The sequence below is a fragment of the Nerophis ophidion genome, linkage group LG05, assembly GCF_033978795.1.
Source record: "Nerophis ophidion isolate RoL-2023_Sa linkage group LG05, RoL_Noph_v1.0, whole genome shotgun sequence".
Taxonomy (NCBI): domain Eukaryota; kingdom Metazoa; phylum Chordata; class Actinopteri; order Syngnathiformes; family Syngnathidae; genus Nerophis; species Nerophis ophidion.
The window spans coordinates 59,230,855-59,255,922 of record NC_084615.1 but is presented as its reverse complement, the minus strand read 5'-3'; the positions used below and the strand labels follow the sequence as shown (position 1 = coordinate 59,255,922).

At 39.1% G+C, this 25,068-nt stretch overlaps 1 protein-coding gene across 2 annotated transcripts in view; it reads left to right on the top strand.

The window, feature by feature from the left end:
* Positions 1-21,693: 21,693 nt before the first annotated feature.
* Positions 21,694-25,068, top strand: part of si:ch211-159i8.4 (matrix-remodeling-associated protein 5) — a 39,859-nt gene continuing 36,484 nt past the window's right edge. For both annotated transcript variants that reach the window (XM_061901653.1, XM_061901652.1), the window contains exon 1: positions 21,694-22,038. The gene's annotated coding sequence lies outside the window, so the exon portion shown is untranslated. The remainder of the gene's footprint in view (positions 22,039-25,068) is intronic.

Below are 25,068 nucleotides of genomic sequence, written 5' to 3'. Positions count from 1 at the left end.
TGGCGTCTGTTTAGTTGTCCATACTCTCTAAATCGCTTGTATTCCGTCACGTGATCAACCAAGCCAAGACGGCCGTTGTGCAGCAAGCAGCGTGCAAACTCTCTAAAGAAGCAAAGGGCCTAGATCTTCCTGCAAAGACCGAATACGAGCAAAACATCAAACTATGTAATGCAATTAATCCCTATATTTTATCAAAAAAAGATTTGTCCAGTGATATCAAGGATTGTCCGTCGGTTGAGTTCCCAGACATTCTACATAACAAAACAGATAACAACTGGAAAAAATATGGCGGTCTACAACTTCTTTGTGTGTGGCTACATCAAGGAAATTCGTTAGAAGACTCGACCGGATAATGTGCAATCATTTTTGAACAGGTGAGGTTGCATCTTTTTCCAAGATGGCGCTGCTGTAGAGGCTGCTTTTGGCAGGAGCTCTGTGCTCTTCTTGTGTCATCCTTTTGTGTTTCCCTCTTGTTTTCATGTGTTATTATATTTTTTTGCCTTTTGTTCCGGGACCCTTTTGGACTGTGTGACAAGGGGTGGCACTTTTGTGACCTCTGCGGTGCTTTTTGTGGACTTCTGGATCTGCCTCCCTGGAGCCTTTTGGCCATGGAGACCAGCTGCTGGGTCTCTGCCACACCGGAGTCTGTTTGGAAGGACTGGAGGAGATGCGGATGAGGGGACAGGGCTGCGGAGCTAGCACTGAGCACCGGGACGGAGAAGCTTTGTGGTGTCCTGGCTGGGTGAGCAGGTGTTGGACACCTCAGTCTCCTTGGACGTATCCTCCCTCATCCATGCGGACTGGACACTGGCCGAGAGTTGGTTGGCGGCCGAGAGTGGAGTCGGCTCTCTTGGTTGCTTTGTTGGGTCTGCTCCTGTCTCTGGCCATGCTCCCTTCACCCCAGCAGATGATGGCGTGGAACACCGCAGAGGCCACCACAGTGCATATGTATCTTTTACTTTTTATTCATAGCTGTATGTAGAAGTGGCTGGTTGTAGCCGCTGCTTTAATGTCCTTTGTCTTCTTTGATGTTGGATGTTTCCCTCTTACACACATGTGAGAGGGATGTGTACTATGGCTATGAGTTGTTGTTGTTGTTTTTTTCCCTTGGCCTCAGTCTGGACCCCTCTCCAGGGCCCATGCTTAGACTGATTATTGTATTTTATGTTAATCTTCTATTTTCTCTCCCATTCCCCCCCACTTGTTTACCTGTATCTCACCTTTTTTGTAAGGGGCGCCGGAAGCCGGCAGACCCGTCAGCGATCCTGTTCTGTCTCCCTGTAATGTTTGTCTGATCTTGAATCGGATTGTGCTGAAAATGTAAATTTTCCTGAAGGAACTATCCTGAAGGAATAAATAAAGTACTATCTAATCTAATCTAATCTAATTTAATCCATTACATGATTCAACTCAGTGTCCACTGCCATGTTTGTTGTTTTTGTCCTTGTTGCACGCACCGTCTTTATCAAAATATAACTATAGATGCCACATTCTACGGAGGCCGCTGCCTGACCAGGGCTCATAAAATTTGTGGAGACACCTCCGATCCCCAACAAGGACTGTTTTCACTGCTGGACTCTCGAAATAGGTTCCGCAGCCTTTGTAGCAGAACCTCCAGGTTCTGTAACAGCTTCTCTCCTCGGACCATAAGACCCCTGAACCTATCATAATAATCCCCTCAATTCCCCCCCAAAACGGATTAACTCGCTGGAATATAAAGACAATATAACATGCATCCATTAACGTGGATGAATATGCAAAAGTGCAATATATTTATCTGTACAGTAATCTATTTATTTATATCTGCACCTTATAGCTCTTTTATCCTGCACTACAACAAGCTAATGCAACGATATGGCGTTGTTATCTGTACTGTAAAGTTCAAATTTGGATGACAATAAAAGGAAATCTAAGTCTAACATTATGTATGTGCTAAAAGATTAATTTATGATTGCTGCCTTTGTCAAAAACTGAACTCTTTATAGAGTTTAGGCTCTCACTAATCTACTTGTTGATTTTCTGTTACTAACTTGCTGCCGTAACGCAGTTCTATCTTCTCTTCTTAAAATTTATTAAACACCCAGATGAGTGAGGTATGGGGTTCTCATTTCAAGTTCAATAGGGGGTCAGGGACTTGACATTTAAGGACACAAAGACAGAGTTGGCAGTGGACAAGATGCAGCTGAGTTTTATTACCAGGCAAGGTTGGGTACATAAAGTGTCAGTCCAGCAAATCTGTATAAGAGATGGCTGTCAAAAGGCAAGATCTAAAAACAGGCAGTGTGTTAAGATAAAGCAGAAGATCAAGAACAAGAATGCTGGGACATTGACATAAAGTACAACAAACTGGCACATGACAGAAGGACTGGGGAATATACATGGGGTTTGTGATGACCCAAGATAGGGAACACCTGGACAGTCAAACACAGACATTGATTAGGTACACCTGGGCAGAGAAGGCCAAGCAGTGGGGAGGTCACAGAGGAGGGCAGAAGCACCAGGCCTGAAAGATGGCACACATGACAAATGGTGCAGAAGAAAATCGCCTTTTGAGATTCAGGTTTGCATTGGAATGGTGCAGGTCAAAAAAGGGCTTAAATAATTTAGAATCATAGTCTTTTCTAAATGTGTGACAGCATTGTTAACCATTCCAATGCCATCATTTTATGTTTGGACAGTACAGAATCACTTTCACAGACAGTTGTTACACAGCTGATAATATAATTAATAACTGGACTTTAGAGCAGAGATGTTCATTATTTTCTGTAACGCCCCCACCCTAGAAAGAAGAAAAAATGTTATTCCCCCCGGGCTCATACTCTTTGCCGCGACTATAAATAGTAGGGCTGTGAATCTTTGGGTGTCCCATGATTCGATTCAATATTGATTCTTGGGGTCACGATTCGATAATATATCGATTTTTTCGATTCGATTCGATTCTCGATTCAAAAACGATATTTTTCCGATTCAAAAAGATTCCGTATTCATTCAATACATAGGATTTCAGCAGGATCTACCCCAGTCTGCTGACATGCAAGCAAAGTAGTATATATAATTTTTAAAGTTTTATAATTGTAAAGGACAATGTTTTATCAACTGATTGCAATAATGTAAATTTGTTTTGACTATTAAACAAACCAAAAATATGACTTATTTTATCTTTGTGAAAATATTGGACACAGTGTGTTGTCAAGCTTCTGAGATGCGATGCAAGTGTAAGCCACTTTGACACTATTGTTCTTTTTTAATTTTTTTTATAAATGTCTAATAATAATGTCAATGAGGGATTTTTAATCACTGCTATGATGAAATTATAACTAATATTGATACTGTTGTTGATAATATTAATTTTTATTTCACTACTTTTGGTTTGTTCTGTGTCGTGTTTGTGTCTCCTCTCAATTGCTCTGTTTATTGCAATTATGTGTGTTGCTGGGTCAGGTTTGGTTTTGGAATTGGATTGCATTGTTATGGTATTTCTGTGTAGTGGTTTGTTGGATTGATTAAAAAAAAAAAAAATCAATAAAAAAAAAAAAATCAATAAAAAAAAATGAGAACCGATTCTAAATTGCACAACGTATTCGAATCGATTTTTTCCCAAACCCCTAATAAATAGTATAATTTGTTTATAAAATTGTTATACTTACATCTCTGCATGACATTGTATCTCTATTTAAATGACATGTAATCAACATTGTTTGTTTTTTTACTCTGTAACAGAAAAGATTTAAAGTGCATCAATTTGCCTGATATGAAAAAAATAAATCCTATAAACTATAAAAAAAATGTTGACTGACTCAAACCATTTAGTGTTGAAAAAAAACAAAAACAAAAACAATGTATACAGTACAAATACATTCTAATTGATCAGTAACATTGACTCAGGAGCACAATATACAATACTATTTATCCTGTTTTTTGGGTTTTGTTTTTAAAATGAGAAGTCAGGATTAATGGCAACAATGAGCATGTTTTGTAGTGCACAGCTTTTCGAGGCAGAGTTGGAAGTATGATACTGATAAGGCATTGTCCCTTGGGTCTCGCCCCACTATTTGAGAAGAACTGCTTTAAAGTGTGAATGTTGACTGTTTGTGTTGGCCCTGTGATGAGGTGCTGACTTGTCCAGGGTGTACGCTGCCTTCCGCCCATGTGCAGCTGAGATAGGCTCCAGTACCCCCCGCGAACCCGAAAGGGACAACCGGTAGAAAATGGATGGATGGATGTTTTGAAGTGTGCCTTTTTCATGATCATAGAGGAGCAGGCTTATACAGAGATGAAAGATTAAAAAAAACATTACTTTTTAGAGGAACCGCCTCATTGACGAGCCTATATACCCTAAAAGTTTAATACTCAAAATCAATGTTATTTTTTAACATGGAAATGTGGTCTGCGGGGTTTATAACATCTTGAAGTCCAAAAAACACAATTCAGAATGTTCCACTGTCTTCATTTGGTTTGAGAGCAGCTCAGCAGCCTGATTCCACCCCTAAAAACTCCTGAAAGCACCTGCTGTATAACATGTGTTGAATCCCAGCACACATAGGAAATATGAATATGTCAAACCTTGGAGAATAACCTCTAACTGATGTATCAGGTGTGTTTGTTGCCTTAATCCCAGTTTGACATCCAGGCTTTGCACCAGTGCAACTACAAATGCCTCTTGGGCAGTAGAGTGTGTCCAGTGTGTCCAGTGATGATATCTGCAGTGGATGATAAATGATTTCAGGTGCTGCTGAGTTAATGAGCTGTATCAATGGTCAACACTCATACATATCTGCTTTTATAATTAATGAAAATGCATTTACACAATACAAAAAGGTTGGGATTTATAGTAATGGCTATTATTTTGACTGAAAGGATAAGATCACGGGTACAAGCGGCCGAAATGAGTTTCCTCCACCGTGTGGCGGGGCTCTCCCTTAGAAATAGGGTGAGAAGCTCTGCCATCCGGGAGGAACTCAAAGTAAAGCCACTGCTCCTTCACATCGAGAGGAGACAGATGAGGTGGTTTGGGCATCTGGTCAGGATGCCACCCGAACGCCTCCCTAGGGAGGTGTTTAGGGCACGTCCAACCGGTAGGAGGCCACGGGGAAGACCCAGGACACGTTGGGAAGACTATGTCTCCCGGCTGGCCTGGGAACGCCTCGGGATCCCCCGGGAAGAGCTAGATGAAGTGGCTGGGGAGAGGGAAGTCTGGGTTTCCCTGCTTAGGCTGTTGCCCCCGCGACCCGACCTCGGATAAGCGGAAGATGATGGATGGATGGATGGATGGATGGATGGATGGATGGATGGATGGATGGTTGGGCTATTATTTTTTATACCACAATAGAAAAATAATAAATTTCACAACTGCACAGAGAGACTGGGGGGTAAAACAAAACAAGCATCAAAACAATCATCGAAATAAACGTTGTTTTTTGTTCCAAAGAAAATACACGTATAGTGCATCCGAAATGTATTCACATCGCTTCCCTTTCCCCCCATTTTCTTATGTTTCAGCCTTATTCCAAAATGGAACAAAACCATTTTTGTCCTCAAAATATCCCCATGACAATGTAAAAATAATTGTATTTTTGCAAATTTAGAAAATTAATTAATTAATTAAGAAAATAAAATGCACATACGTATTCACAGCCATTGTTCAGTACTTTGTTGATGCACCTCTGGCAACAATTACAGCCTGCAGTGTTTATGAATACAATGCCACAAGCTTGGCACACTTATCTTTGCCCATTCCTCTTTGCAGCACCCCCCCAACCATCCCCACAGCATGACATTGGTTTACTCAAAACATGACGCCTGGCATTCATGCTAAATACTTCAATCTTTGTCTCAACAGATCATAGAATATTGTTTCTCACGGTTTACAGAATCATGAGGAAGTTTTTACTAAAAAAATTGCCCTCCGTTTGGCCACTCTGCCTTACAGGCATGATTGGTGTATTGCTGCAGAGATGGTTGTTCTTCTGGATGGTTCTCTCTCCCAGAGTTATGCTGTAACTCTGACGGAGTGACCATCGGATTATTGGTCACCTCCCTGACTATATTAAGATGATTGCAGCCATGTACAGAGACATCCTGGATGAAAACCAACACTTCACATCCAATCTGATAAAGCCCGAGAGGTGCTGCAAAGAGGAATGGGCAAAAATAGGTGTGCCAAGCTTGTGGCATAGTATTCATAAACACTGCAAAGTATTGAGCAAAAGGCCTGAATACTTATGTACATGTATTTTTCTATATTTAATACATTTTCAAAAATGTCCTAAACAACATTTCACATCGTCATTATGGGATATTCTCTGTACAGTTTTGAGGACAAAAATAAATATACTCCATTTTGGAATAATGCTGTAACATAACATTTGGAAAAAGCAAAGCATTGAGCATACTTTCTGGTGTCAAGCCAAATTTGTGCCCAGCCGAAATAAGTGCTCAGGGGCGGTGTGCGCATGCGCGCACCTGCGCAGTCCACAGGTCCGCCGGACAGTTTTTTGGCAGGGCGGCGTCATTGTCAAACCAACGTGTGTGTAGTGAGAGAGAGACCGTCCACTATTTTTAAAACCTTAACTCACCAAATTTAAAACTACTGATCTTATTTGTTTCATCCTGCCGTTTCTCCATATTTAATAGCCTAAAACAATATATATCACAGTAACTTTGGTATGATACGGTTTTTCTTTTAGCTAACAATATCAGCAAATCCACAAGGGCAATTATTTGGCAAGCCGTCCCATACACACTGTATACAATAGGGTGGGCATATATTTCGCTCTTAAGGCGCTAAATATATGCCCCGAAACGCTTTGGCACTTATTTCGCAGCGAGCACTTATTTCGCTTGACACCGGATGCACTGTATATACGTAGTAGTTGGTATGAAGAATAACGGAATAATGTAAATTATTATATTTCATGGTTAAGCGTAATTTTAGGAAGCAAGGACAGGCAACGCATACTAGTTTTTTATCGTTCAAGATATAGTTTGTATTATTTTTTATTGTATTTGTGAAATATGCAATATGATCAATGTTAAGAGCTCTTTGCCAAATAAAAAATACCGGTAACTTATTTTGGGAAATCATACATATTATTTCACGGGCACGCAATTGGCAGAATCTGTGTAATGTGTGTTTGTAGCATGAAGCATAGTCAAGGTCAGTTAGCATTTAGCACACACAATCTTTACTTAGTGAAAAATACTAAGGTAAAGAAATAGGAAATAGATCCCCATACTGGGGGAAATTAAACACTGTGAACTACCAGCATTAATTGTGACTATGTCAAGATAAAACCAAGCAAGACATGTGGGTGCCATGAATAATTCCCTAAAATATAGATATATGTATATATATATGCCGGCGATGGCATGCACAGGAGCCGGCTGGAAGCAAGATGACAGGTGAGGTCATACCTCAGCTGGAACGAGTTATCTAATCACCTGTCTCTATTTAGCAGCGTTGGTGATTGCAGGGCGGGGCTGAAAAGCCAGAAGGACCCCAGGAGGTGCTGAGGACGCCAGAAGGTTTGTGGGAGGACTGAACGAGTTAAAAACTTTGTGAGTGAACGAACTAAGACTGAAAAGACTTGGGGAGCAAACGAAGAATATGAACTGTTGTGAAAATTAAAAATGAAAAGAAAATCATTTTGGGAACAAACGAAAGAAGAAATATTGTGTGTAAAAAGATTAAAAAGAATTGTCAACTAGAACTCCTGCTGTGATCCTTCGGTCTTGAAGACCCCATGACACAAACCTGTCACAGTATACTTTTGGGGTTCAGAGAAACATTTGCCCCTGGAGCAGAATGGTAAATCAATCCAGCAAAAGAGCTATTATATCGCAAAACATAACATTTGTTAATGATTTTGGAAAGCGCCAGCTCATCAGGCCTGACAGCCAAACAAATCACAGCGAAGCCAACAGCTAATGACCGCCATGTTCCAACAACAACAACAAGAAAGGAAAACCTTGTAAAACTGGACAGAGGGGTATGCCAAGGCAAGGTAGAATTTTAACTTGTTTATGCAGAGTGGACTAGCACTGGTGTGAAAAACCATACCCTACTACCCATCAGCTGTTGTAAGTGCAAAAAAATCCTCCTGAAAAACAAGATGGCTGGCAGATGAGCAGTACAGGGGATGCATATACTGTATGTCCTGCCCATGCATTTCTGAGTAATAATTATGTTATTTGATGAAATTAATTAATTATTCATCCATCAATTTTCTACCACTTGGGTCAGGGAGAGGGGCTGAAATCTATCCCACAGAAACCTTGAGAAGGAGCCGCGGATGTGTGTGGCTGAGTGAAATGGATGCCAAGTGGTTACAGTTGGTGTGTACAGTTATTGCAATTTATTCATGATAATGTGAGAGTCAAGTCCATTGGGGGAAAGCAGAGAAACATGAGGTCTCCATCCATGTGTGTCCAAACTGGGTCTTGACTTTGAACAGCCAGCACTTCCTTCAGACTGGTAACCCTTTAGGGATTGTCGGTGGGGCCATCTGGGAATCTTTCTTTGCAGGAGAGGTGGGCAAAAGAGAGAGAGAAGCAGCAGGTCAACTGGTCTAAAACAGAGTCTATTTAAAAGCTTGACTGGAGTATATAGATGAGTTTTAAGGTTGGACCTAAATGCTTCTACCGAGATGGCATTTCTAACTGTTACCGGTAGGGCATTCCAGAGTACTGGAGCCAAAATAGAAAACACTTTTAAGCCTTTTGCAGTAATAAGCTGGCGTTCTTGGAACATAAGCTTCTGGACGGAGCAAATCGTACAATACGATCAGCAAGATAAGATGGTGACAAATCCTTTGATATTTTGTACATAAGTAATGCAACCTTGAAGTTGTATTTAAGTGTACCTGGAGCCAGTGCAGGTGGGCCAGTATAGGCGTAGTATGATCAAACCTTCTTGTCCTTGTCAGAAGTCTAGCAGCCACATTTTGAACCAACTGTAATCGTTTAATGCTGAACAATGGGAGACCTGAAAGTAATACTTTACAGTATTCAAGACGAGACGTCACAAACACAGGTATAGTGATCTCTGTGTCACTGATGGACAAAATGGGACAGATTTGAGCGATATTACGGACATAAAAGATGTGCAGATCAAACGAGAGAGTTGGGTTGAAAATAATACCAAGGTTCTTCACCGAGTCGCTTTGTACAATTGTTTTACTATCAAATTCAATGTGTTATCTTTAAACAGGAGCATGAGCCTAGCAGGACCGATAATCAACATTTCCGTTTTCTTAGCATTAAGATGCTGGTCTCTTCCTGATTTTGGTGCTGGTTGTCTCCTGCTTCTTCTGTGCCTTGTCCTCGGCTGGGTGCCTCTGTCTACGGCCTGTTGGCCTGCCCAGCGATATGGTCGGCCCAGTTCGGGGTTATGTCGCTGGCCGGCCTGCCAGTGTGCGTGGTGCCGGTTGTCCCTTGTTCACTGTCACCACAGCTGCTGTTTTGGATTGAGCTTTCTGGGTGTCTGGCGCCGTACTTTAGCTCCTGTAGATACTGGGAGACAAATATGTCCATTTAATAAAGTCAAAGTCTTTGTTTAATATCATTAAGACACGCCTCTTTAAACTTAGACTTAGTTCCCCCCGTTCCTATTGGAACATTGGGTGAGAGTCCCCTCCATATTCTCCAGTCTCTGGTCTTCTTGCTCCATACCTGCTGACACCCATCTCCCTTAAGTCTTTCTTGGCTCTCTGTCTCCACGTCTTCTTAGGCCTCCCTCTCTTCCTTATTCCACCTTCTGGCATCCAGTCCATTGCCACACTTTCTCTCTCGGCAGTTGCAGTGTGTGCCCCATCATTCTCCTTCTTCTTTCGGAGACAATATCAGACAGTGCTGCTAGACCTGCCCTTCTATTCACCTCCTCGTTGGAGATGTGGTCTTTCCAGAAGATCTTCAGGAAGGATCTGAGGCATCGTGGGTGGAAGACATCCATCTTGTTGGCGATACTGGCTGTCTTCATCCATGTCTCACAGGCGTAGGTTGCTGTTGGTATGACCACAAACATGTAGAGGCATAGTTTGATGGCCGTTGTGATGGCTTTGGACGACCAGATGTTTCGGAGTCTTTGGAACACTCCTGCAGCTTTGCCAATTCTGTTATTGACATCTTTCTCCACGTCTTCTATACTTGAAAAGTTACTTCCAAGGTAGGTGAAGTCGTCAACATACTCTATGTCATGTTCGTCTATAGTGAGTGGTGGAAAGTGTCGTATTTGTCCAACGGTCATTTCTTGGCTTATTCGTAGTCCGACTTTTTTTCTGTGCTCAGGGAGATTTTTGGAAATCTCTTGGCGTGCACGCTGAGTACGGCTAACCAGTGCCAGGTCAGCCGCAAAATCTAGGTCGGTTAATAACCCTCCTCCCCACTTGATGCCAAAGTTTGCCTGGTGACGGACTTCTTCATCACAAAGTCAATGACAATTAAGAACAGCAATGGCGACAGGCCGGTCACAATGTCGAGATCATTGGTTGTGCCGTTGTTAGTTTTGATTCTGCAAGTAGAGTTGTGGTACAGCGACCTGAAGATGTTAATATACTTTGGTGGTATGCCATATGGCTGGACGATCTGACACATCTCCAGATGACAATCTGTTGTGTTGGTCAGCTTTAGGGGCATGTAAAGGTTTGAGGAAACACACGATAAGGTAGAATAAAGTATTATTTTCATATAATCTTGGCATGCACACAACCAAAATTACACCAGCGTGTGACACGCATCTACATTAAAAGCTAGTTGGAGCAGCTGTTTTTATGCAGCTCTGTATTGATCGGAAAGTGTTCACGTGTGACCGGCGAATCTATACAATGTTTATGGAGTTTATTTTCGACCGTGTCTGGAAAATAAATAGCGGTGATGTTTGTCTTCGAGATAAGTATTTAACAGTGTACATTTTCAAAAGATACATTCTGATTCTTTTGGAGAGGGTGGTGTGTGGAAGGTTTCATTTGCAATCTAAGTGAACGCCTCCACACAAGAACCGTTTACAGACAGACTTGAAAAAGGGGTTACAAATGTTACTGTGGAGCAAAATTCAGGCAAACATAACAAAAATAACTTGGTAAAAAAAAAAATCCTGAACTAGATCACCATTATGCATGCATGAAAGAGTTAATAATTTAATACAAAGACACATTTTTCTCAAAGTCGTAATAGTAATAAGATGAATCAGAGATTCAACACCTACAAAGAAGAAAAAAAAAAGCTATTGCTCTATCATTTTGCAAAATGATAAAGCTCCTGAATTGGATCTCATAAAATGTGTACCTAATGAACTGTCCAATGTACTTGCCCACATACAACGTTATTGTTAAATTGATAAAAGTCAGAGCTGAAAATCAAACATCATCATACAAGCCAACATAATTCTTCTAGTGGCTCATAATCGGAAAGGAATATAGGTCAATTAATTGTGCTGAAAATTTTAATTCCCCCTCGGGGATTAATAAAGTATTTCTGTTTCTGATACTGATTCTGATAAACGTAGAACTTATAAAGCACATTACCAAACTTCAAGGCACTACTATGTAGTTTTATCCCCTAAACTGACATTAAAAGCTGTTTTTTTTTAAATCGCCATGTAACAATATTAGTGCATCCATAGAGTACACTGAACGTCCTACTTGATAACAGAGATTCTTAATAAAGTGGAAAATGAATGTATAGAATTTTGAGCGAAAGATCAACATTGAGAGATTTGTGGTTGGAGACGAAGGATCCCCATACATAAACAGATTAAGCCAGAATAACATGACTGTACACTGAACTTCCAGCTCAGGATCATAGTAAACATATGATATTGCGATACAGTATGTTATCAAAACACAAACATTTGCAGATGGATAATTTGGGATAAGATTCCCCGGTTCGGTACAAACAATGGAGACCACTTGGAAAAACAGGACGTGGACGTGTTTTAATCACTTAAAGCCACTCACCTGTCCACAAACACAATCACTTTCCGTTTGATTTGTGAAGTGTTGCAATATTTCCCACAGCAAGTAATAGACTCAGAAATATTCAGTCAAGCTGTCGCCATCACTACACCTCGACTGTATGAAAAATGTTGAAACATTGTTTTCTGTCATACAATCTGTCACGTGTAAAAAGAAGTTAACTGCTGTTTAAAGAAAACTATAGCAAACCCAAATAAATCAATCATTCAATCAATGTTTACAAATAAAAGTACAACATTTTAACGGAGCGAGAAGGGAAGCTTAAAAAATCCTAAACACACTAAAAAAAAAGTTAAAGGCCTACTGAAACCCACTACTACCGACCACGCAGTCTGATTTTTTAATTTTCCTGAAGGAACTCTCCTGAAGGAATCAATAAAGTACTATCTATCTATCTATCTGATAGTTTATACATCAATGATGAAATATTAACATTGCAACACATGCAAATATGGCCGGTTTAGTTTACTAAATTACAATTTAAAATTTCCCGCTCAGTTTTTTGTTGAAAACGTCACGGAATGATGACGCGTGTGGGTGACGTCACGGACTGTCAGGAAATATTAGCGCAGCACCATTTGCGGCTTAAAGTCATCTCTTTTCATCGCGCAATTAAACAGTATTTTGGACATCTGTGTTGCTGAATCTTTTGTAATTTGTTCAATTAATAATGGAGAAGTCAAAGTAGAAAGATGGAGTTGGGAAGCTTTAGCCTTTAGCCTCACAAACACACGGTGATTCCTTGTTTAAAATTCCCAGAGGTGAAGCTTTACTATGGATCAGAGCGGTCAAGCGAACATGGATCCCGGCCAAATGTCAACCAGCAGGTTTCGGTGAGAAAATTGTGGTAAAAAGTAACCCCTTACCGGAGATCTGTGGAGTTTGCGCCGTCCTTGTATCTGCCGTGACTTCTCTCAGACACTGGCCTCAAGACACCCGTGGACACACTCCTCTGAGTATCAGGTACTATTTAATCTCACTAAAACACTAGCAACACAATAGAAAGATAAGGGATTTCCCAGAATTATCCTAGTAAATGTGTCTAAAAATATCTGAATCCGTCCCAATGCAATCGCCTTTTATTTAAAACTTTATTTATTTTATTATTTTTTTTTTTTCTAGTCCTTGGCTATCAATATCATCATCCACAAATCTTTCATCCTCACTCAAATTAATGGGAAAATTGTCGTTTTCTCGGTCCGAATAGCTCTTGCTGCTGGAGGCTCCCATTAAAATCAATCAATCAATCAATCAATGTTTATTTATATAGCCCCAAATCACAAATGTCTCAAAGGACTGCACAAATCATTACGACTACAACATCCTCGGAAGAACCCACAAAAGGGCAAGGAAAACTCACACCCCGTGGGCAGGGAAAATTCACATCCAGTGGGACGCCAGTGACAATACTGACTATGAGAAACCTTGGAGAGGACCTCAGATGTGGGCAACCCCCCTCTAGGGGACCGAAAGCAATGGATGTCGAGCGGGTCTAACATGATACTGTGAAAGTTCAATCCATAGTGGCTCCAACACAGCCGCGAGAGTTCAAACAATGTGAGGACATGAGGAGGCCTCACCCTTGTGACGTCATCGTCTGCGACTTCTGGTAAAGGCAAGGCTTTTTTATCAGCACCAAAAGTTGCAAACTTTATCATCGATGTTCTCTACTTAATCCTTTCAGTAAAAATATGGCAATATCGCGAAATGATTAATTATGACGCATAGAATGGACCTGCTATCCCCATTTGAATAAGAAAATCTCATTTCAGTAGGCCTTTAAACAGTGTTTTAGTGTTTCATTAATATTACTTAGTACTAATGAATTAAAAAAGGTATTACACTTTGAAAAATACTGGTATTTTTTTTCGTCAACATGATGCGCACAGTGGCGACAATGTTGGCATATTAGTTAATACACACATTCACAGCACTTGCAAGCAGAAACAGTGTGGAGAGAGAAAATGGACCTATTTTAGATAAAGTAAGTGAACCTACTGTATTAACGCTGAAGCCGCACTGTGCAAGTGGTGCTTTTTAAACATAAATAAACTGTTTCTCATTAGCATCATCCCAACAGGATGAGGAGTAGCTAAATATGCTTCATGACACATCATAGGAGGATACAATAGCTAACTGCTAACAGCAAGTTAGCACTCCTGAATGTAAACAAAAGGGTGAATCTATTCACAAATATCGTTTGTAAAGATATCAAGTCGATACGACAATGAAACATTGATATTTTTTATCATCACAAAATAGTTTAAATTTTTTTATCTTTATTATGTTTATGAACTGAGGAAGCACATCCCTGGTCATATTAGGACTTTAATTATGACCAGTGTCTGACCCTGTAACTACTTGTTATTGGATCGATACCCAAATTTGTAGTATAATCAAAAATGTATGTTAAGTATCCAAACAACAGAAGATAAGTGCTTATTACATTTTAACAGAAGTGTAAATAGAAAATATTAAAACAGAAAGTAAACAGATACTAACAGTAAATAACAAATAGATTAATAATAAATTTTCTACGATTTGTCCCTCATAATGTTGACAAAGTAATAGAATGGAAAATGATACAATATGTTACTGCAGAGCCAAATTAGGAGCCTTTGTAACCCGTTTGCTTACTTACTAATAAAATATACATTTTCTACTATGTTCACAATGTTATTTAATGCCAAAACTGTTCTTTTGATTGTATATGAGCACATATGTTTAATGGATCATAATATTTTTTTATTAAAATAAAGTCAATAAAGCCATTTTATTGTGGTCCCCTTTATTTATAAAAGTATCTAAAGGTATCAAAATACATTTTGTTACCAGTACCAAAATATTGGTATTGGGTCAATCCTACACTGTATCTTAACCCTAAAACCGTAAACTGTGCACTCACCTGTCACATGATGCTGTGTGGCACAAAAGCAGAGAGGGATTAATGTGTGTTTCTGGGAGGTTATCCTCTTCACATGAAGAGAGAACACAACGAACTTAAAGGCCTACTGAAATTAGATTTTCTTATTTAAACGGGGATAGCAGGTCCATTCTATGTGTCATACTTGATCATTTCGCGATATTGCCATATTTTTGCTGAAAGGATTAAGTAGAGAACATCCACGATAAAGTTCGCAACTCTCGGTGCTAAGAGAAATGCCCTGCCTCTACCGGAAGTCGCAGACGATGACGTCACATGTTGATGGCTCCTCACATATTAACATTGATTTTAATGGGAGCCTCCAACAAAAAGAGCTATTCGGACCGAGAAAACGACGATTTCCCCATTAATTTGAGCGAGGATGCAAGATTTGTGTTTGAGGATATTGATAGCGACGGACTAGAAAAAAACAACAACAACAAAAACAAGTTAAAAAAAAAACACGATTGCATTGAGACGGATTAGTATGTTTTTAAAAAACATTTACTAGGATAATTCTGGGAAATCCCTTATCTTTCTATTGTGTTGCTAGTGTTTTAGTGAGTTTAACAGTACCTGATAGATGTAAGTGTACGTCCACGGCCAGGTGTTGACGCGCAGTGTCTCAGGGAAGTCGACGGCAGCTTTATGGGCGGCACAAGCTCAGCTGATCTCCGGTAAGAAGCGACTTTTTACCACAATTTTCTCACCGAAACCTGCTGGTTGACATTCGTTTGGGATCCATGTTCGTGGTGATCCATAGTAAAGTTTCACCTCTGTGAATTTTAAACAAGGAATCACCGTGTGTTTGTGTGGCTAAAGGCTAAAGCTTCCCAACTCCGTCTTTCTACTTTGACTTCTCCAATATTAATTGAACAAATTGCAAAAGATTCAGCAACACACATCTCCAAAATACTGTGTAATTATGCCGTTAAAGCAGACAACTTTTAGCTGTGTGTGTGTGCAGCGCTCACACATCATCATTACACGACGTTTTCAGAAAAAAACTCCCTGGAAATTTAAAATAGCAATTTAGTAAACTAAAAAGGCCGTATTGGCATGTGTTGCAATGGTAATATTTCATCATTGATATATAAACTATCAGACTGCGTGGTGGGTAGTAGTGGGTTTCAGTAGGCTTTTAATAGAGTACTTGTCATGCTTTTGTATTATTATTGTCGACTTGGGGTGCCATGGCTTAGACGGTAGACAGCAATGCCACCTACCTGAGGGTTCCAGATTTCATTTCAGCCTCTGCCATCCTGGTCACTGCCGTTGTGTCCTTGGGCAAGACACTTTACCCATCCTACTCAGTGGCCTAATGGTTAGAGTGTCCACCCTGAGATCGGTAGGTGGTGAGTTCAAACCCCGGCCGAGTCATACCAAAGACGATAAAAATGGGACCCATTACCTCCCTGCTTGGCACTCTGCAACAAGGGTTGGAATTGGGAGTTAAATCACCAAAATGATTACCGGGCGCCACCACTGCTGCTGCTCACTGCTCCCCTCACCTCCCAGGGGGTGATCAAGGGTAATGGGTCAAATGCAGAGAATAATTTCGCCACACCCCGTGTGTGTGTGACAAGCATTAGTACTTTTTTTTAACTTTTTTTTTTTTGCTCCCAGTGCCACACAGACTGGTTTAAATGTAGCTTATATGAATATAATTAACTTCACAATTCATTTTTGGTCCTTTGCCTTATTGTACTGAACATTTAGGACTGATACACCTGCACCAAATTTAAAGTATTTTTGTATGTGTTTTGTAATAGTTTACTACCCGTTTATTTAGTGTCTGAATTGTTTGTATGGTTTAGTGATCTTTACTGTTAAAAAGCCACTACAAATAAAAAACATTATCACTGTTACTATTATTAATATAATTTTGATTATTATTATTATTGTGTATGACAGCGTCCTCTCCTCCTCTCACAGAAACAAAGAGAGTGGATGACTGACAAAAGGTCAATTCCGTTTATTTCATTCTGCTATATAACAAATGCAAAGTGCTGAGCTCAATGCAACAAGTGAACACTCATGCAGCTGATTGGAAGCAAACAAACACACATGAACATGACAATTTCATTTATCCCTCTATCATTTTCCTCTGCCAAAAGGTGACTGTATTTTCCAGACTACAAGGCGCACTTAAAATATTTTTTTTTCCTTAAAACTCGACAGTCCGCCTTATAACCCGGTGCGCCTAAAGTAAGGCCTTTGGTTGAGCTTACCCACCTCGAAGCTATACAGTCTGTGCAATTTTCGAGATATTTCAATTCATTGTACTGTGTTTGTATTTTGTATGCAAGTTGCTTGGCAGAGGGTGTCCCACACCCTGTACAACATTGGCACTCGGCCATGTCTCGTTTCATCCTTATGACAAAGTGATGACTGAAGTGTGTGTGCGTGCGTGTGTGTGGACACAAGATGGGCACAGACAGAAAGGGATGAGTGATGTACAGTTGTCTTCTGTTTGAGATTGAAAGACCTATTTAAGAAACCATGCAGTAAATTTGGCACACATCTAATAAAGCATGTCATTTTGCAGGAATGTATGTCCGTCTTATCATCCAATTAGCTTGTGTAATTATGGGAACCACCGCCCAAATGTGTGTTTCCTAAAAGTGCCGTGTCTATTCAAGAAGACTCTATATATCTTTTGACCAAAAAAAAAACGTACATTCTTCCACTCCTGACAGATTATAGTGATAATATTTGGCTGTTGCCATTTCTAGTAAAAAGTAGTTTATAGTTCTAAGTTACATCGGTCAGCAGACTCCATATGAAAGCGCTAAAAACTCCAACACGGCTGAAAGCAGTTTAAAGATGGTTTGTAAAACATAATCCATAGAAAATGTTCACCAAAGAATCGTATTTACATGTTATGTAGACCACAATGAAGTGTTTGAAATGTAGAAAGGAATCATATTTTCTTTCTGTTCTTAGTTTATGTCGAACATGAGCACATTTACAACCCAATACATCAGACAATTCATATCACCTCACATCACATCATGTCCGAAAAGGAGTAGGAAGAAGCAAATCTTATTTAATCCTATCCCTTTCCCACGTCAGAGCGCCCACAAATATATACATTCATTTACTGACTCTTTTTACAGCAAAATAGTAAAATTACATCCGTGAATGAGTAATACAACAGTTCTGTAACATGTAACTAATTAATTCAGTCATTACTGTCATACTGAGATGAAGAATATCTTATTTTCGATAAGGTTGAAAGTGTTTGTCAAAATTCTTCTTCTTTGTACTTTGTAAGCACTATTAATTTGAACATCCTCTTAAACTGGATCATGTCAGTACAATGTTTAACTTCTTTACTTAATCCATTCCATAATTTAATTCCACATACTGATATGCTAAATGTTTTAAGTGTTGTACGCGCATACAAATGTTTTAAATTAGATTTTCCTCTAAGGTTATATTTCTCCTCTTTAGTTGAGAAGAATTGTTGTCCATTCTTAGGTAGCAGGTTATAATTTGCTTTGTACTGTGATGTTTTTATTTCTCTGCCTTCTCTTTTGGTGGTGATTTGTCTCCTCAGCTCGTTAGCCTCCAGACACTAGACACACCTGCAACCATTTCCCACTGAGTATATAAGTTCGTCACCCACTACTGGTCCTTGTCGGTTAATTTCTGTTCCTGCTCCTCCTACGTGCATGTGCCAGCGTCGCTCTGTCAGACCGGTATGTTACAATTCCACATTCGTGTATTTCCTAAGCTTGTTATGTTTTATTTTCTAGCCTTACTGAGGCAGTAAAGATTTTTTCCTGCGCACTTGTGCATCCCGGCTTTCCCACTGCCAACCACTGTGGAACCGGCTTCAGTTAATGTACATGGTGTGCCCTTTATACCCAATCACTTTTCGTTGCACTTTTTGGACTGATTAAATATATTCACTTTTGTTATTCAAACTTGCCTCCCGTCTCTGCATCCCGGGGTCCCTCCTTGACCAGTTCTTAACATACACATCGTTTGCAATTTTATCAAATCATCGAGCTTTAATATTTTTGACTCAATAAATAAAGGGTTTGTATGTTCTCTATATCCAACATTATGTATTATTCTAATTGATCTTTTTTGTAACACATGTAGCATACATTTGTAGTTATTTCCCCATATTTCTGCACAATAATTCAGATAGAATAAAATAGAATAGAATAGAATAGAAAGTACTTTATTGATCCCTGAGGGAAATTCAGCACCACAGTTCGCTAAGAATAAACAATGATAATGATAAATAATATAATATATAACATGATATGGTAACGCTAGCAAGCAGTAGAGAATATAAAGTGATTTTTGGCCCAGGACGTATTTTGCTTTATTCATTATTGAAATGTTTTTTGCCACGATATGTTGTATGTTTTGTATATGAGATTTCCAGTTCAATTTATCATCTAGTAATACTCCCAAAAATCTGCTTTCTTTTACCCTTTCTATTATGACCCCTTTACAGCAGGCATTCTGCTCGGCTTCAGTCACTGACCAGTACTTGTTGCCCGCCTTTTGAAATTCTATGTGTTCCGCAGAACTGCACATAATCTCACTTTTTTAGCATCTTACAACATCCAATTTCACTTCACTTGCACTTTTTTTTCGCATTGCCATGAGAAAAGTCTGCCTCAAGCTTGGAAGATATTTTGAGAGGACACAAATTAAGTAAAAAGAAAATGTTCTCACTGTAACGACAAACGGCTCTTTATTTCGCTTTCGCATTATTCTGCCGAGCAAGTACCATTTTTTTATTCAATACTTGATGAAATAACCAAGAAACGTCACACTATAAAGACTACCTTTATAGTTACGGATTTTTGCAGTCAAATAAAAAGACCCCAACCAGTTCTTATCTAAACTTCCATCCATCCATTTCCTACCGCTTGTCCCTTTTAGGATCCCGGGGGGCGCTGGTGCCTATCGGGCGTAAGGCGGGGTACACCCCTGGACAAGTCGCCACCTCATCGCAGCTTATCTAAACTTATTCGTGATTAAACACATTTCCTAAAGTTAATGCTGATCTCCAACCAACAACAAAACCATGTAGTTTGTAAGAAACAAGCATTTATTAACACAACTGTGGTGTTCTTACTCCAATTGCTCAAAACAAAGTACACAAAGTGCTCCAAAAGTAAATCAAGAGGCTTACAAATAATGTTTTACAAGCTTTAAACATGTGTTGATGGCCGTGGTGGTATTTTCGTCCAAAAGTCAAAGAGCTGTGTACAAAAGGCCCATTCAGATTTGTTTGGAGTGTGATTCCGGCAGCAAATGAACAGCTCAGCAGCTTAAGAATTTCCAAATGTAACCGACAAGATCAAACGGTACGATTTGGGCTCACATTTAGCTGTTTGAATGCCAGTTTTTCTTGCTACTGTGTGGAAGAAACCCAGCCTTTATGTCTCTAAGGGAAAACAAAGAACCACTGAAGGTACAGATAGAACCCTGGATCCTGTAAATCTGATTTTATTATCCTGTATGAGCATCACTAATGCAAGCTACACTGTAAAGACAAACATATTTCTCCGGGTGATTGTGGCCCCTACATCCTTACTGGACGCTTTTGTCTATAACTAGTAGTATCAATAATTGGAATAAGGTACCTATTGTATTCATTTGAGTTTGCAGGTGTACCCGATGTACAGTACAGGCCAAAAGTTAAGACACACTTTCTCCTCATTCAATGAGTTTTCTTTATTTTTATGACTATTTACATTGTAGATTGTCACTGAAGGCATCAAAACTATGAATTAACAAATGTGGAGTTATGTACTTAACAAAAAAAGGTGAAATAACATAAAAATAGCCACCCTCTGCTCTGATTACTTTTTTGTACACACTTGGCATTCTCTCGATGAACTTCAAGCACACCTCTGAAGTGAAAACCATTTCAGATGAGTACCTCTTGAAGCTCATCGTTTATTTAATATTTAGAATGCATTAAAAAAAAAAAGTCAATCCGTTGTCATGTCTTTCATAATGGTTGTGAACGATATGCAAAATTCCCAAAAAACAAGTGCAGTTCCTCTTTCGGTTAAAGTTCAAATAAAATACAAATGATTGTCACACACACACTAAGTGTGGTGAGATTGTCTTCTCCATCACCCACACCCCCTGGGAGATTTTTGGTAATTTTTGGTGGTTTAACCCCCAATTCCAACCCTTTTTGGTGAGTACCAAGCAGGGAGGTAATGCGTCCCATCTATATAATCTGGAATGACTCAGCCGGTTTGAACTCACAACCTACCGATCTCACCTACAGACCACAGGGAGGACGAACACTCTAACCGAGTCATGAACAAACACATTCTCTTATGTAAGCTTACATTTTTTTTATCTTTGGAACAAGAACAATGACTGCATTTGTCAAGGACATGAAATTTACGGGTGATAAATATAATCAATTAAGGACTCAAGTGTTTAGTATGAGTTGTTCAGCAAAGCATTAACTGAAATCACTAGTCTGCTGCTACCGCATCCTTGGCAGCACCTGAGTCCTTTTCATGCTTATCTTTAGGATTTGTGTCTTAGTGGTTCATCCAGTTAAAGTCATTCACTTATCAAACCAAATTTATTCTAGCTGGTGCGGAAATATCACAAATGCATCATTCCTGTAAACAGCTTTTAAGTCACTTCGGACGGTGAAAAGAGCAAAACAGGAAGCAACGGAACATATCTGTAAGAGAGAATGGTTCTGGGAACGTGAAAGGAGACACAAACCAAAAAAGATGTGATAATGTTTCCAGCTGGCTGGGAGTTTTGGGGAGGTGAAGGAAAAGAGCGTAGGTGTAGGAGGGGATGGAGAAGTGGTGCAGCATTCCTGTCTGAACACACCAAGCGGGACCACAAAGGAGAAACGAAGTTAATCTGAAATCCAGATGCCTTAAGGACTAACAGAGGGTCAAACTAATCCAAACACACTCACAAATTCACAGAGCTCCATCCCTTCTTGTGTTCTCTGTTGTTTTTCTCAGATTTTTACAAGTCAGCAGCCGGACTAAAACCAACTGGATACTTTTTACGCTCGTGTTGTCTTGTTAAACTTTGCAGGCTGCAGTCATAACTACAGGATTTGTTTCGGGAGTCTATTTTATACAGTTTGGTTTAGTTTGCCTCGGCAGCGATTTCCAGGTGAGTGTGTGAAAATTTGTTGCACTCTTTTAGATGTTGATTAACTATCTCACATGATGACTTAAACAGTACAGTTTTTCCATTATTTGACAGCTTATGATTTAATGCATGTCAAAAGGCTTGGCAATGAAACTCCACTGACATGTTTGTCTTTATACCCATCATGACATGTATTAACAGATATTAACAAGTTCTGTTCGTCTCTGTGTAGTCACTACTTGGAAATTTGCCTGGTCAGCATGCTTGTATAAATGCTAAAGAAAAGGTGATTGCTTACCATACCATACCATATCATACCATACCACAGTGGTTCTCAAACTTTTTTCAGTGATGTACCCCCTGTGAACATTTTTTTTATTTTTTTAACTCAGAGCAAAGCATTTTTGGTTGAAAAAAAGAGATAAAGAAGTAAAATACAGCACTATGTCTTCATGAATTACCATGAATTGATTAACGTGGACCCTGAGTTAAACAAGTTGAAAAACTTATTTGGGTGTTACCATTTAGTGGTCAATTGTACCGAATATGTACTGAACTGTGCAATCTACTAATAAAAGTATCAATCAATCAAATCAGTTTCTGATTTTTTAAATTGTATAACAGTGCAAAATATTGCTAATTTGTAGTGGTCTTTCTTGAACTATTTGGAAAAAAAGATATAAAAATAACTAAAAACTTGTGTTGGAAAATAAACAAGTGATTCAATTATAAATGAAGATTTCTACACATAGAAGTAATCATCAACTTAAATTGCCCTCTTTGGGGATTGTAAGAGAGATCAATCTGGATTCATGAACTTAATTCTAAACATTTCTTCACAAAAAAAGAAATCTTTAACATCAATATTTATGGAACATGTCCACAAAAAATCCATCTTTCAACACTGAATATTGCATTGTTGCATTTCTTTTCACAGTCTATGAACTTACATTCATATTTCTTCAAAATATTATTCAATAAATATATTTATAAAGGATTTTTGAATTGTTGCCATTTTTAGAATATTTTAAAAAAAAAATTCTCGTACCCCTTGGCATACCTCCAAGTACCTCCAGGGGTACGTATACCCCCATTTGAGAACCACTGCCATACCATACCATACCATTATTTTCTTTAAATACAGTATATTCCACACATGTATTTATTGTGTGCACGTTTTAATTTTCGAAAAATAGATTTTGGCTGCATGTTATACATTGATAATCAATATCTATCTAGATCAGTGATTCTCAAACTGTGGTACGTGTACAACTAGTGGTATGCGGGCTCTCTCTGGTGGTACGTCTAAGAATCACTTGATCAATGTACAGTGTTTTATTTTTCCTATAATCAAACACAGTGTTACTCTTCAAACTGTGTCTAATGTTGCAGTGACCAAAAATAGTGAATATGCTTGTTAAATAAAAGCTTGACTTGTTTTTAATGAATACTCAGGCCTTGTATGCTACTGTATATTAATGTTGGTCGTTATTGTGGTACTTGGAGAGCAAAGTTTTTTTCTCAAGTGTTAAAAAAGTTTGAGAACCACTGATTTAGGTGGATAAATCCCTGCAACTAAAGGATTTGTAAATGCATGGTACTCTATCCCCCTGCAAACCAGCATCCTCTGCAGTGGACATTTGCTTTTTTTTTACTATTAATTTCGTCAGAATTGCACATTTCAGGTGGGTTAATGCAGAACACAAATGTCCACTGGAGAAGACACGAGTGCCCAGGAGGGAATTGAAACAAATGTGGAAAATTCACTGCAGTACTGCGTTTCCCTCAACATGTGATATCTTGAAAGAGACAGAAGCAGTGAGTTGGCTGAGAGTCAGCGTAATGTTTATGACATGAAGGTGCATGGATCCCCCCTGAGGCACAGACCTCGGCCAGGACATCCTCCCACCTGGACCATTGTCCATCATGTAAAGTGAACTCCTTATTAAGTGCAAGTACTATGCTGCCAGTGCTGGGTCCATTTAAAAATGTGTGTTTTTATACACAGTACATACATTTTGTTTAATGGAATCAATATGGGGTGGTTGAATGCTCAAAAACAAAATGAAGAAAGAATGGATGGGTTGCAGTACTCACAAGATAACTTCAACATGAGCTGTAACGTAAACTAGCATCATCATGCTTGAAACGACAGCATGCCAGCCTCACCCTAATTCTTTAAGCGGCATCCTTATCTGGATCTCTTTCAACACTCACAGAGCAAAAACAAATTAGGTGATTTATTGTGAGTAGAGGGGAGGAGAATATGTGTGAGGTGAAAACACATACTCAATAACTATTCCTGATTGGATCAGAGGGCTTTCTTTTGCCAGTCATTTAGTAAGATATTTTATTGATATTAAGGTGTACTCCCCAATTTTTATAAATAAAAGTTTTTGAAGACATTTTTCGCCAAATGTTTGCCCTGGTTTTAATGTACAATTTGGGTTACCGTGCTAGTCCTGCTTTGCCCACACATTAATCCGCAGTCTTGTGCCCAAACAAAGAATCCCATACATCGGTCACAGTCTGTATTCTTTTGACTGCAAAGCACTTTGATAGAGATGCATTAATAAAATAAATAACTTGTAACAAAGTACAAAGGGTGCTGCTGTCTATGTAGTTCTGTCCTCCTGCTCTCTTCTCGTCACTGTCTTTGTCAAGAAGTCAAGTGACCTCAACTGATGTCAAGTGTTCCTTTATCCATTCCATTCGTCATTTATATGTATTTCACACTGTTTTCTGCATATTATATGTAAATATTACATATATGTTATACTTTATATTGCTACTATGGTACATTTTTAGTCTACGTCATACCTTTCCAGCCTTACCCTTTCCATCCTCTGTAACTGAGCTACTGTGTGGAACAATTTCCCTTGTGGATCAATAAAGTTTGTCTAAGCCTAAGTCAAAGTAAAACTGTGATTAAAATGTGTTTTGTGTTAATGGTTTTGGTGCTAATCTCCTTATGCCATTTGTCTATGTATGTTCTGCCAAAGATCACAATTTTCAACCAATATCCTTTAAAACTTAGAATAAGCGAGCCAA